This window comes from Staurois parvus, unplaced genomic scaffold, assembly GCF_062004578.1.
Source record: "Staurois parvus isolate SC_StPar_1 unplaced genomic scaffold, SC_StPar_1.0 ptg000929l, whole genome shotgun sequence".
In the NCBI taxonomy this organism is placed as follows: Eukaryota; Metazoa; Chordata; class Amphibia; order Anura; family Ranidae; genus Staurois; species Staurois parvus.
Window position 1 is genome coordinate 361226 of NW_028318725.1, and position 12523 is coordinate 373748.

A 12523-nucleotide genomic window follows, 5' to 3' on the forward strand; every position below is an offset into this window, starting at 1 on the left:
TCCTCAGTGTTCTTCATTCACCAGACAACCATTGCTCATCTTCTCCGTTTTCTCCATACACCTGACACTCATTGCTAATCTACTTGTTGTTCTCCATTCGCCAAACACCCACTACCCATTTCTTCAGTGCTCTCCTTTCACCATATACCCACTCCCCATGTCCTCATTGTTCCCCATTCACCAGATACCCATTGCTCATATTCTCAGTGTTCTCTATTTGCCAAACTCCCACTGCTCTTCTCATCGGTGTTCTCCATTCTCCTCAGTGTACTTCATTAAACAGAAACCCATTGCTCACCTCATCAATTTTCTCCATTCACCAGACACCCATTGCTAATCTCCTCAGTGTTCTCCATTTGCCACACCCTCATTGCTCATCTTCTTAGTATTCTTCCATCACCAGACACCCTTTGCTCTCCTCTTTAGTCTTCTCCACTCACCAGACACCCATTGCTCACCTCATCATTGTTCTCCATTCACCAAACATCCATTGCTCATCTCTTAAATGTTTTCTATTCACCAGACACCCATTGCTCTCCTCTTTTGTGTTTTCCCTTTCCCAGACACCCATTGCCCATCTCATCAATGTTTTCCATTTTCCAGACACCCATTGTTTACCTCCTCAGTATTCTACATTCACTAGACACCCATTGCCCACCATCTCTGCTGACCAGCTCCTTAGTGTTCTCCATTCACCAGACACCCATCTCATACATTCACAATACGCTTATATCCCATCATCTCCTGATTGGGTTTATATCTACGTTAACATCTATGGAGAAGCTACGGGCTGTACATTCTGAGCCCTTATTCTTAGTGATGGGGTAAGTTGCTTCCACAGAATCCTGTTAATTTGTATGGCAGAGAAATGTAAAAGACATGGAGGTATGGATCGACCACATGCATAGAGCATTACACAGTCGCCCTCTGCTCCCTGGGTAGGAAGACTGCTCTGGAGGCACTGAAACCATTATTGCTGCACTTAACACAAATTCATCCCAGGTTTTTTTTTTTCTATAATTTGCGTGGACTTATTTATAGTAGGTGTCTGCATCCTTCTTGTTCTCCCTTTTGGGGATAATAAGGCATAGGTGGCCTTTGGATTTTCCCCTCAAAATTCCTTGCAGCCTTCCTCAGGTTATATATGTATCTCCAGGGGCGGACTGACAACTCATGGGGCCCCTAGGCAATAGGGGATCATGGGGCCCCTGTGTCCTTGCCCAAACTCAAAAAAGCCTATAAAAAAGGTACCAGGGGCATCTCATGGGGCCCTCTACTGACCCTGGGCCCTTGGGCAGTGCCCGAGTTTCCAAATGGTCAGTCTGCCCCTGTGTATCCCTACACTTGCTGTTTTTGTTTGTTTGCAATAATGGGTTGTGTGCAGGGGTGGACTGACAACTCATGGGGCCCCTGTGTCCTTGCCCAAACTCAAAAAAGCCTATGAAAAAGGTACCAGGGGCATCTCATGGGGCCCCCTACTGACCTCGGGCAGTGCCCGAGTTTCCAAATGGTCAGTCCACCCATGGTTGTGTGTGATCTGTGCAGATTCCAGGATGAAGAAAGTTGTGTACCGGATTTGGTCTCACAGCATTGGGTGTGTCCGTCTGCTACCCGACACATGCTGTCATTTTTGCAAAGGCAAAATCCTTATTGTGTCTGATCTCCATTCAACAGACACATGCTGCCCATCTGCTCCATTCACAAGACACCCGCTACCCATTCTGTCCTCCGATATATTCCAATACCAGACGGGGTGGGGACGATATATTCCAATATCTTCCAACACCAGACAGAGGGCAGGGACAGCATCCTCATATACCAATCAGAGGGCAGGGATAGTATCATATGAGTGGCACTGAGGTGGCTCTTATCAGTCCATACAGAATGCAGGGACAATATCTTCCAATACCACTGTGCTCTTTATATATAACCCATTACCCCATACATACCCAGTAACTGTACAGAGCTCCTGTGTAGATGATTTGTTGGGATCACTGGCCCATTTAAATTATTATTTCACTACAGGCTTCCTCTAGGACGATAAAGTCACTAAAACATCATGGCTGCTTTCTCTGTATTCCTTCCCACAATCCCCTGTTGCTGGAAACATGCTGCTTGTGCAGTTATGTAACACCTGAGGATAGAATTTCAGAACCATGATAGCTGCTGGCTCTGCAGTCTTTCCCATAATCCCCTCTTACTGGATATATGTTGCTGTCCTGCTATGCTGTACTTGGAATCATCACTCAGTTCTTATCACCTTGTTTACTTATTTATTTTTTTAATACTATTATTATTGCAGAACTCTGATTGCCCTGTATGGTAGTCCTATGATAGCCATGACAACATAGCAGAGGCAAGAATATTTAAGCTGCTAGGATAATTAAATCCACTAGGTGGTGCCTGCACACCGGAAATCTGCAAACAACATACATTGGGAGAATGTGTTATGTTCTTTTATGTTATAAAGTTTAGCAAAATAAATACCTTAATCTCACCTGGTTCACCTTCGATTTTTGGGTTAGTTGCACTAAAACATGCCAGTTTGGAAAGTGTACCTGTCCAGAAAGTCAAGTGATCACTGTCTGGAATCTATTAGCAGTGGATTAGATTTAGGAATTAGATCAGAACTGCCACTTTGTTACATTTTCTCCTGAGCAGGAATATTGATTGATTTTATGTCTTTCATGCAGTTAGTCCTTTGAAATAATTATTTAATATTTTGTGACCAGAAGAGAGGACAAGCGAGATGGCAACAGAACGCACAACAGAGGAATCAATCCGGACAAAGCATGCAGGGTACTTGTCTGTTAATTCACCGGATTTATTTATATATATATATATATATGATATATTTAAATAAAACATATAAAATATATATATATATTTTATATGTTTTATTTAAATATATATATATAAATAAATCCGGTGAATTAACAGACAGGTACCGCACGCAGAATCTCCCGCGTCTCCTGAACCCGCAGAGCCTCCGAACACACAAGATGGCAGCACCAGAAATATCTCCCCAGCTAATTAATGTGCCGTTCTCAGGGATAATAATTCAAATGAATATTCAGGCCTCTGTATGTTGGATACATGTAAATGTTTCAATATCTCCGATGTCCTATTTCTGCTATTTAGTGTACAAGAGCTGTATTCACCTTGTTTATATGCAGGCTATTGTTGCAGCTTCCCGCTGGTGACTGGGCCTTTCCCATCGTGAATTAGTGATTCCCGGGAATTGCTACTGAATATGATGTTCTCCTCAATCTCCAAACACAATTCACTGTCCACATATCTGTAAAAAAGTTTCTGTACAGGAAAGAAGCTGACTTTTATTTTCCTACTTACTGAAAAGATAATGTTATGCTATTATTATTAATCTAATTATTATCTGTATTAATTATGATATAAAATATAACACTGTTAAAGGCCTATAACATTTCCCAAGCATTTTCTAGCACCTTCATCGAGTTTGTAAAGGCTGCTGGTTGGGATGAACAAGGGAGGGAAATAGTTGAAGTCTGATATACACTATATTGCCAAAAGTATTGGGACGCCTGCCTTTACACACACATGAACTTTAATGGCATCACAGTCTTAGTCTATAGCGTTCAATATTGAGTTGGCCCACCCTTTGCAGCTATAACAGCTTCAACTCTTCTGGGAAGGCTGTCCACAAGGTTTAGGAGTGTGTCTATGGGAATGTTTGACCATTCTTCCAGAAGCGCATTTGTGAGATCAGCCACTGATGTTGGGCGAGAGAGCCTGGCTCGCATTCTCCGCTCTAATTCATTCCAAAGATCTTCTATCAGGTTAAGGTCAGGACTCTGTCCAGGCCAGTCAAGTTCCTCCACCCCAAACTTGCTCATCCATGTCTTTACGGACCCTGCATTGTGCACTGGTGCGCAGTCATGTTGGAGTAGGAAGGGGCCATCCCCAAACTGTTCCTTCATAGTTGGGTGCATGAAATTGTCCAAAATGTCTTGGTATGCTAACACCTTTTTAGAGGTCCCTTCACTGGAACTAAGGGGCCAAACCCAACCACTGAAAAACAACCCCACAACATAATCCCCCCTCCACCAAACTTTACACTTGGCACAATGCAGTCGGGCAAGTACCATGCTCCTGGCAACCGCCAAACCCAGACACATCCAAAAGATTGCCAGACAGAGAAGCCTTATTTGTCACTCCAGAGAACACGTCTCCACTGCTCTAGAGTCCAGTGTTGGCATGCTTTACACCACTGCATCCAATGCTTTGCATTGTACTTGTTGATGTTGAAGGCTTGGATGCAGCTGCTCGACCATGGAAACCCATTCTATGAAGCTCACTATGCACTGTTGTGCTAATCTGAAGGCCACATGCAGTTTGGAGGTCTTTAGCTATTGACTCTGCAGACAGTCAGAGATTTCTGTGCGCTTCAGCATGCGCTTACCCCCTCTGTCATTTTTCGTGGCCTACCACTTGGTGGCTGAGTTGCTGTTGTTCCCAGTTGCTTCCACTTTGTTATAATACCACTAACAGTTGACCGTGAAATATTTAGTAGCAAGGAAACTTCACAGATGGACCTATGGAACTATTGAACAGGTGACAACCTATCACGGTACCACACTTGAACTCACTGAGCTCCTGAGAGGGACCCATTCTTTCAAAAATGTTTGTAGAAGCAGTCCACATGCTTAGGTGCTTGATTTTATATACCTGTGGCCATGGAGGTGATTGGAATACCCGAATCCAATGATTTGGAGGGTTGTCCCAATACTTTTGGCAATATAGTGTACATTCAGAGTGCGCAAATAATAGAAACTGCACATCATCCTTTGCAATATTTACAAAGTGACAAAATCAGAGATAGTAATTTTATCAAACAGTAGAATAGCTGCCTGAACATTATCCTTACAAGGATGGCCATTATAAGTCTGATATAAACAAAATAAAAAGAGTCCTGTTGCCCAAGGTCTGGTTGAACTCCATGGTTGTTCTGCTCCTTCTCATAAAGAAGAGCTATCAGATGATTTCTTGGAAGAACAATGATCTTCCCCTTACAAAGCATACGATGAAGATTACTGTCCATTACTCCCATGTGTATATATTGATGGTTGTGCTTATCACACCACCATAGGCAAGGAAAGAAAACTAGCAGCAGGTATTGGAATCACCTGGACTGGTGAATTCCCAAATGTATCAGAAGGATACAGTATTGGTGCCAATTTGAACAGCTGTATACAAAACTGTTCAAATTGCTAAAGAGTATAACATTAAGGAATTTGTTATTGTCATGGATTCCAGCTACATACGTAACAACAGTTTTGTTGAATATCTGCCTGCTTGCAAAAGAAACATGTTAAGATCTAATGACAAGTCTGTTTAACATGCTGAATTATTTTGTACAATAGATGAGTTGGTAACAACTAATGGTTTAACCAATTATTGGAAGAAAACCAAAGGTCATTTCAAAAGCCCAAAACTGGACAAGGAAGGTAATGACCTAGCTGATGAACTCTTCAAACCGGGTGCCATAGATGGAGAAAATCTTTACATAGATAATCTACAGGGAATGGTACATACTGAAGCTATCTCAAGACACCAAGCTAGGGTTCAGTCTGAAAGTAATGTAGAACCAGCAAACACAAATGCTCCTGCGCTTGGGGATGGACTCGATGCAGGCTGCAACCACATTAAGAATGTCCTGGAACATGCACACCTTGCTGCCCTCAACAGACCGGGGAAATCCAAATATACTGAATGAGGAAAGAACAAAGAGAGGGCGCACAGACCTAGTGCATTACCATAAAAAATGTTTAATAAGAAATAAAATAGGTGTTGTACTCACAAACGACAATAAAGTCAAGGCACATCATAAAAGAACAGCTGGGTCAACACCGCGCTGAAAAACAGTCCGTAATGGGGAATGTAGACATCCAATAGGCTGACGCGTTTCGAGGACTTGCCTCTTCCTCTGAGGAAGAGGCAAGTCCTCGAAACGCGTCAGCCTATTGGATGTCTACATTCCCCATTACGGACTGTTACTCAGCACGGTGTTGATCCAGCTGTTCTTTTATGATGTGCCTTGACTTTATTGTCGTTTGTGAGTACAACACCTATTTTATTTCTTATTAAACATTTTTTATGGTAATGCACTAGGTCTGTGCGCCCTCTCTTTGTTCTTTCCTCATTCATGAAAGTAATGTAGCACAAGAGAGTCAGGAATGCCCAAATGAGGATCTAATTAATAGCCAAAAGGAAGATCCTATACTTGGGATTTTCAATAAAAACAGCGAAGACTCTGTTAACAACCCTATATCGCAGGAGGATTATGCCCAAGTAGAAGACCTCCGATTATTAGTGACATCTCAATTCAGTTTTGGAGATGAATTACTAATAAGAACCATGGCCGGATCTAGGGGGGTGCTGGGGTGGGCTACGCCCCCCCCAGGCCAGCATCCCCCATGGAGATTGTACCCAGGATCTCTGAGCTTCCCCCCCAATCCCTGCAATTGGTGCTAGGACAAGAGGCAACCTAGTGTGGTAAACTAATTACAGGTCAGATGGGAGAAGTGGCAGAGAGGAGTAGGTGGTGCGGGCTCTCTGTGCCCCCCCCCCCTCCTGTCATAACAGCGATCCTCCCTTTGGCAGATTATACAGGATCACTCTGAGATCGGATGGTACACACCTTGATTACCCATCCCCTATCTCCTCCATGGATTGCTCACCTCCTGGAAATGTGAGTGGGGCAGATAATCAAGCTGTGTACCATCAGATCTCAGAGCGATCCTATGTAATCTGCCATAGGAAGGATCGCTGTAATGAAAGGAGGGGTGGGGGGGAGCACAGAGAGCCCGCACCTCCTCACTAGTCCCTGTAGTTCCCTTCTGTAAGATTGTAGGAGGGAGGGAAGACGTAAAGGGAGGGGAGGGGGGGTGACAGGAGTCACTTTGGGTGGGGGGCCCATGGAACCCAGCTTACTTTAGAGAGGTGGGGAGACCCCTGTCTCAGCTCCCCATATCCCTATTATGTGTCACCCTGTGCATGTTAGGAATACAGGGTGATCTGTCCTAATATTGGGGTGGGGGGTTGTTGTTTAATGCCATGTGGTTGCATTCCATTGTTCTATTGTGTGTCTTGCTTAGGCGCAAACTATTATGGGATGTATGTGTTTATGTGTATTCGCTTAATGGGGGGTGTCTCCAGCAGCCCTTCCTCCTGATGGGACTGTCTGCTGTTGTGAAGTTTGAATACCTGTGTGTCTCTTGTTGCTACGTGTAAATTGCCCCGCCCTGTGTCATTATGCAGGGAGGGGGGATTGCCCCTTGAGTGTATAAAAAGCAAGTTCGAGTTTCAAATAAAGAGTTCCATGTTCACACAGACTGGTGTTGTCTAGTCTTGTTTGGCTGGCTGTGGTCGGTGTTCGGACGGGGAAGCAGTATTATAATGGAAGTACCCAAGTGCAGACTGGGTTGGTTCAGTTACATGGGGGCTTGAGGGGTGGTTTGTGCTGGGAAAAATAAATGGGGGGGGGTTTTGTGTTAAGAGGTAGGATTTGTGGAAGAGGGGGGGATTGGGGGGAGGGGTATTTGTGCTGGGAAGGGTAATTTGGAGGGATTGTTGCTAAGAGGGGGATTTTGGAGGGGAAGATTTGTACTAGAAGGGATTTGGGGGGAGGATTTATGCTAGGAGTGGGGATTGGGGAGATGATTTATGCTAGGAGTTGGGATTTGGGGAAGAGGATTTATGCTAGGAGTGGGGATTTGGGGGGAGGATTTACACTAGGAGTTTAGGTTTGAGGGGAGGATTTATGCTAGGAGTGGGGATTTGGGGGAGAGGATTTGTGCTAGGAGGGGGGATTTGGGGGAGAGGATTTGTGCTAGGGGTTTAGGTTTGGAGGGAGGATTTATGCTACGAGGGGGGATTTGGGGGAGAGGATTTGTGCTAGGAGTGAGGTTTTGGGGGAGGGGGAATTTGGGGGAGAGGATTTGTGCTAGGAGTGGAGGTTTGGGGAGAGGATTTATGCTTGGAGGGGGGATTTGGGGGGAGAATTTACAATAGGAGTTTAGTTTTGGGGGGAGGATTTATGCTAGGAGTAGGGATTTGGGGCAGAAGATTTGTGCTAGGAGGGGGGATTTGGGGGAGAGGATTTGTGCTAGTAGGGATTTGGAAGGAAAGAGGATGTGTGATAGGAGGGGGGATTTTTTGGGGACAAGGGAGATTTGTGGGGAATTGGGGGGGGGGGGAATTAGAACTGGAAAGTGGGATTGGGGGCACTTTATAATGGGGACCCCATGTGTGCCTTGAGGATGAGGGGCACTATATATCTCCTCTCTCTCATCCCCTCTCATTCTCTTTCACCCCTACCCTCTCTCCCACCCCCTTCTCTCCCCCCCTCTCTCTCTCATCCCTTCTCTCTTTCATGCCTACCCTCTCTCCCCCTCTCTCACACCCCCTTCTGTCTCTCATCCCCTCTCTTTCACCACCCCTCTTTCACCACCCCTTTCTCTCTCACACCCCCCTTCTCTCTCACACCCTCTCTCTCTCACCTTTCTCTAGTTCACTCCTTCCTTCTCACCTGCCTCTCTCTCTCACCCGTCTCACCTCCCTCTCCCTCTCTCTCTTTCACCCCCCCCCTCTCACCCTCTCTCACACCTTCCTCTAGCTCAGTTCTTTTCCTTCTCACCTCCCTCTTTCCCCCACCTCTTTCCACGTTCCCATCTCCTCCACCTCTCTCTCCCTCCTTTTTCCTATCTCTCCTCCCCCTCTTCCCACTTCTCCACCCCCTCTTCCCCTTTTAGTATTTAATAGGAGTTTGTCATATTTCAGGTTCTCAGTATGTGCTCTGTCAGTAGATATTCCATGTTTCCTTAGTGTGTAAAATAAAAAAAAATTTGGGGGGTTGGCAACACTGACAGGAAGAAGCTGAGCCAGAGTCAAAGGGCCACACAAGGCAATTAACCCCTCAATCATCAGGCATCTATGTAACCAGCCCCCAAAAACCACACCCAATATTTGCTGCTCGAGCAGAATTTCTTTCTGTCATTAGGGCCCAAATTATGATCTTGCACACAGGCCCACTTCTTTCATTAAACACCCCTAGTTGTTTCATAAAGATGGCTACTGAGTGGTGGTCATATTTATACATAGATGTGCCCAGCAGATTCTACAGAAAGAAGCCAAGAACATCCAGACAGGCTATGCTGCGGTAGATATTTAAAGGTCCCCTCTATGCAGCTGAGCTGCAATATGTAGGTGGAGTTTGAGTGTGGGTGTGGATGAAGTGTGGGTGGGACACAGGGGGCCCCATTATCTCCTATTACCTTGGGGCCCCATGAGTTGTCAGTCCACCCTTGAACAGGACTTAGTGGAGATCACTGTAGTAGAGGTGCTCAGTACAGTTATTTCCAGCTTCCAGTGGGATCCTACAGGTACATACGGCACATACTGTTTGAGTGAATTGGCCTAATGTTCTCATATGAGTACGGTAAAGCCATTAGGTTATAAGCTTCCCTCAGAGCATGTACTGATATTAAATGCTTCCTGAAATGTCAGCAGTATTTAAAATACTGTATATTGTCTCCAATTATCAATTATCTTACCTTAAAAAAGGGTTCTTTAAATCCAGAATGTTGCCAGATTTACAGCCAGTCTGATCTACTGCTGCCACAATGTGAATATCATAACTTTGTCTAGATCAAATAAAAAGCATAGTACATGGATCAATTAAAATGTATGCATCATTACATTTTAATTACCATATCTGAAATTCCTTGTCAGTTCTGGTTAAAAACATTAGGAATAACAAGCACTTATGATCACAATGCTCTGCTTCCACTTTGTGTTATAAAGTGCTGATTGCCATCAAACTGTTCAGGACATTTTTGTGGATGCACATTCCATCTGTTAATTTCCATTCTTTCGGTTAATTGGTGTGCTTTGGTGCATACAGGTACTGTTCCTCAACCCATTTCAAATGAAAATTACAACATAATTTACAATAGTAGGACTCACTGGAATGTTACAGCAATTTAGATTGCGGCAGCTTGGAAAATTATTTTCTCTATTTGGAATACAATTACCCCTTTTCCACATCTCACTTGTCTTACTAAATAAGGGAGTAATTATGCCTATACATTACAAATATCAATGCCTTTGTCGTGTACTTGTTATTAAGAAAGAAACACAAATATCACAGTGAAGGCTTTAGCTTATATCTCACATAAGGTTTTAGATTTGGAATGTAAAACTGTATATAGAGAAGTATGTGGTCCAGATTTTGCTAATTGCTTTTACTGAAAGACTGGTATAAAAACATATTTAATAAAATAACCGTGAAGAGTTATTAGCGTGCAAATGGTCACACCCTTCCAGCATTCCTTTTCATTATTAATGGAAATCATCTTACAGTGATAACAATAAATGCATTGCACTTCCGCTTATGGTCAAGTTTTGCAATGAGCTCTTAAAATAGTTGAGATGTGGAAAATGCCTTTATTACCCATGCTTACATGTAAAAATATCTGTCATTATAATAGATGCATTGTTCCACAGAAAATAAGGTAAATTGGTAGGTGGCACTGCATATTAGAACTGGTAATGGTTTGCAATAGCTTTTTTTAAATTTAATATGAAGCCTTCCACCTTTAGAAATTGAAAAAGCAGTTTCAATATGTGCAAACAGGAAAGTGCAGCGCTGAAAAAAAAGTATACAAAATACTCCTTGCTCCTGCTCCTTCTCCTGCTACTCCTCTTCACGGATTCCGTCAGCAGTCTTTCTTGGAATCCGTTTCCAAGAGACAACAGTTTGCGAGCACGCACCCGACGGTGCAGAAGCTGAACGTCCTCCTGTCCAAGTTGCTGGTGCTGCAGTCCCTCCCTTTCCAAGTGGTGGACTCAGCACCTTTCCGAGAAATGATGGCTTGTGCCGAGCCGCGGTGGAGAGTGCCAAGCCGGCATTTCTTCGCCAAAAAGGCAGTGCCAGCCCTGCATTCACATGTAGAAGAGATGGTGGGCCAGTCTTTGAGCATGTCGGTCTGTGCCAAAGTGCACGGCAGCGCCGACGTGTGGAGCTGTAACTACGGTCAGGGACAGTACATGTCATTTACGGCCCACTGGGTGAACGTGGTGCCGGCACAGCCGCACCAGCAACTTGGACAGGTCACGCCGCTTTTGCCTCCACGTTTGCACGTCCTTGGTCCAGCAAAGATGTCCGCCTCTACCACCTCTTCTTCCGCCGTGTCCTCAGCTGCCACCCCCGTGCCAAGTCCCATTACCCGACCGGCATATCACATGTGCAGGGCGCAACGGTGTCACGCTGTGCTGCACCTGGTATGCCTTGGCGAATGTAGTCACACAGGGGAGGAACTTCTGAGTGTAATGAACAGAGAAATCGACAGATGGCTGTCTCCGCGCAAACTGAAAATCGGAACCATGTTGACCGACAACGGAAAGAACATGGTGTCTGCTCTGCGTCAAGGAAGGTTGTGCCATGCGCCATGCATGGCTCGCGTGTTCAATCTGGTTGTCAAGTGGTTCCTAAAATCCACCATCCCACTGCAAGACATCCTTAAAATGTCACGTAAACTTTGCATGCATTTCAGCCATTCCTACACCGCAAAGCACACCCTCCTTGAGCTGCAGCGGCAGAACGGAATTCCACAGCATCGCCTGATCTGCGACGTTGCAACAAGGTGGAATTCAACCCTACATATGTTAGACCGCCTTTACGAACAGCGAAAGGCCATCACCGATTTCCTGATGTTACAAGCGGATAAAGGTACTCCCCTGTGTAACTTAGATGTCAGCCATTGGCAGCTCATGCGTGACACCTGCCGCTTGCTCAGGCCCTTTGAGGAGGCCACGCTATTTGTGATTCGGCAGGACTATGGGATGAACGACGTCATTCCTCTGTTGCACGTCCTGGAACAAATGCTGTTAACAATGGCTGGTCAGGGTGCGGTAGACGTGGCGCACAGATCTCAACGCCACATGACCCCTGTGGGGGCAGGACAGGAAGAAGAGGAGGAGGTAGAGGAGGACATTGGTGCTCAGGAATTATTGAGTGAAATGGGTGGTTTTTCCACTCAGCGGACAGGAGTGGAGGAGCAGGAGCATCTGGTAGAGGAGGAGGAGGAGACAGAGGACCCAGACGCACCGTGGCAGTATGCTGTGGAGATGGAGGCAGGGAGTCCCTCGCATTCCTTGGCACAAATGGCCCATAGCATGCTCGGTTGCTTGCGTAGCGACAGCCGAATAATAACCATCAGACAGAGGGATGACTTTTGGCTGTCCACCTTGTTGGACCCTCGCTACCGTTCAAAAATGGTGGCCTTTTTCACACCTGCTGAGAGGGAGGCCAAAATAAAGTACTATAAAAACCACCCATGTAGTCATGCAGTATATAGCCCTATCGGCCACTTTCTGGCATCCAGTTGCTGTAGCCCCCATCACCACACTGTGCCACGGGCCCCTATACCGCCTTCTCATACTGCTGCCAGATCCATCCTCTGCCATGTGCGTCTTTGTCGTCTGC

General features: G+C 45.2%; 1 pseudogene; it reads right to left on the reverse strand.

Annotated features, from left to right (window-relative positions):
• Nucleotides 1–3177: 3177 nt before the first annotated feature.
• Nucleotides 3178–12523, reverse strand: part of LOC149441963 (histone-arginine methyltransferase CARM1-like) — a 98952-nt pseudogene continuing 89606 nt past the window's right edge.